The 2,892-nt window shown below is 32.4% G+C and overlaps 1 pseudogene; it reads right to left on the bottom strand.

The window, feature by feature from the left end:
• Nucleotides 1-2,892, bottom strand: part of LOC106475240 — a 33,646-nt pseudogene that overhangs the window by 24,072 nt on the left and 6,682 nt on the right.

Raw genomic sequence — 2,892 nt, 5'->3', positions numbered from 1 at the left:
CAACGAATAGTGGGATTGACCGTGACATTATAACGTCCTCACGGCTGAAAGGGCGAACATGTTTGGTGTGACGGCGATTCGAACCCGCAGATTGCGAGTCGAGCACCCTAACCACCTGGCCATGCCGAGCCAGAGTAACATTAAGTAAGATTAACTTACAAAAGCGCCCAATCCATTTATTCCTTAGTTGTGTATCTACTGAGTCCATGTAGTCCATTAATCACCGATAACAATAGCAATGACCAGCTAAACCCATTAAGAACTTTCATTTGGAATGAAATTGAATGTTAGAGATAATTTTACACAATAGCACAATTGCAGACTTGAGTAAGTAATTTTATACATGGTTTTAGAATGGTGTTTTCTGCCTTTATCAACTTGTTTATGTGGTTACAGGGGTCAATTTTAGTTCGTTTTTAGAAACAATAAATAATAAGGATAAGGAATATAAGGACTTACAAAACCTACATAAAAATATATACTTACCTATTACGTATTCTAATATAAGATTCCATCCTATTGTAAAGGCCATTAACTCTCCAACAGTAACATAGCTGTATACATACGCTGATCCTGCTCTGGGAACCCTTGCTCCAAATTCAGCATAACATAAACCTAAAGAATTGTGATTTTATATGTTATGAAAATGTTCCCAATTTCCTCGTTAAGTTTGTTTTCTACCATTACATAAACTATGATAATAAAGTTAATTAAGTATGCTATATCAATAATATTATAATCTTATTATTATAACTTATAGTTATAAGAACTTTCGTATTTTGTACCTAAACCCCCTTCTTACGACACGGGCATATATATACATATATTTATATAAAATTCAAGGACATCAAGGGTCTTGTTGGTCCACTAGGTCGTCCTGTCCACTATACTAAACTCCAAAATAAATCACTCAAAGTCAAAGCCAATCTTTGCGCTATTTCCATTCCCATTAATCATGTGGGCACACTGAATATATATATGTATATTATTATGGTTTGTTAGATTAAACTTCACAGTTTTCTTTGGTCCTAAGAATACAAAATGCCTAGTCGTAAAAGTGTTAATTATAATTTAAAATAGTGTATTGCCCGACGGGTGTTAAGAAAACTCTGTAAATATGTTATAAATGAACTGATGAAAATTATAATCCAGAACGTAAATAATAACAAGTTAGTTTTGATGTAGGGAGACGGATTTGGATTTCGTGATTTAACGAAAACGAATGGAAGATGATGTGAATTGAAAAACGTAAGTGACTTTATTTAACAAAGTTTCTATTGTCAGTATTTCTTTAACTTCGTAATTTAAATATTATGCGTCAACGTTTATACACATGTAACTAAATATTAACTGATTCTAACGTTAGTAATGGTAGGTCTATTTGTATTATTTAATTTCTGTAGTGCATTTTCATCTATAAAAGGCATATTAATACAAAGCTGGACTGTCAATTTCGGTTTATGTTTTAGTAAACGCTCCCGAAGAAGCTGTGAAGCGAAACATTGAATGTCTTATTAACTAAAAACATTTCTTCATTAAACAACTGAAAATATATAAATAAAATGTTATATAACTAATCACGGTGCAATAAGAAACCCCAAAGTGCTTACCCAAGGCCCAATTATTGAATTAAGTGCATAAAACTTTCCATGAAAGAAAAAAAAAATCAGTTCTAAGTTTAAATCATTAAACCAGTAGCACAGCGGTATGTCTGCGGACTTACAACGCTAGAATCCGGGTTTCGATATCCGTGGTGGGCAGAGCACAGATAGCCCATTGTGTAGCTTTGTGCTTAGTTACAAACAATACAATACTTCATAATGTCTTTTACGGAAGGTTGTGACTATGTGAAGTGTTGAAATAAAGGGTAAAAACAACAAAAACTCGAATATTTATTGGTGACCTTTTTAAAGTGCTGTCAACATTATCTTTATTCAAATATTGTTGGTCGTTTATAACTATTAAATGTAGCCTGTTTTTAACGTGTTATAAAATATTTTATTTATGTGTGTTGGAGGATCTGAGTTATTGAAATATTTTGTTGTCGTCTATACTTGCAAAATCTAAGTAGTCTTATTTGATGTCACAGAAGAAAATGTTTGTAGTTTTTAATCAAATTTAATTTAACATGAAAATATTTTTAAGTAACAAAATGAATGTTTGAATAGAATATAAAAATATTCCCACGTCTGTTGTTTATTTCTCTGTTATTTTCAAGTGAAACTGATTTCCCTTGGAGCGATGGAATATGTTCACTGAATAACAGAAGATTCGTCAAGATTTTTATCACAGAGATATTCTTAGTCCCCTGAATAACTTTTTTTTTCAGATCGAAATAAAAAGACGACATATTTTAAAACATAAATGAACAATCTTTATTACTTACACATCAGGCTGATTAAACCTTACACCTATCCCAATGATAATTTGAGACTTACTAGCGCTCCCACAGTGGTTGGTATTTTAGATTCAAAGAATGGCATAATCTCAAGGCACCACCTGACCTACCACTGGAGGTCACTGCTGTCGACATCCTTGCAGAGTATGCAACTTTACAGTCATATCTCTCATGGACATATCAGGTGTTACCTCAAGAGAATGAAAAAAACAAACAAACAAAGGCTGCTTGAACAATGGTACTTAACGACTTTCTAGACTATTTGTTATACAAAAACTGTCATTACCAGAAAAAATGACATATCTCGAATAATACTATATTAACTAAGGAGGCTAGAAACTTATGGTAAGCTTTTATACCACATTACCACGTCTTCTAAGTTCCCACAATATTCCTTTGATCTCGGGAACAGCTCCATGTTGTAATTTTTCCACGTAATCGTAAATTAATGCTTACATTACTTTATTTAATCTGCATTGATATTATTAATTTCG

The sequence above is a fragment of the Limulus polyphemus genome, unplaced genomic scaffold (assembly GCF_000517525.1).
Source record: "Limulus polyphemus unplaced genomic scaffold, Limulus_polyphemus-2.1.2 Scaffold8279, whole genome shotgun sequence".
NCBI lineage: Eukaryota > Metazoa > Arthropoda > Merostomata > Xiphosura > Limulidae > Limulus > Limulus polyphemus.
Note: the sequence above shows the minus strand (reverse complement) of the source record. Positions and strands in the feature narration are given on the sequence as shown.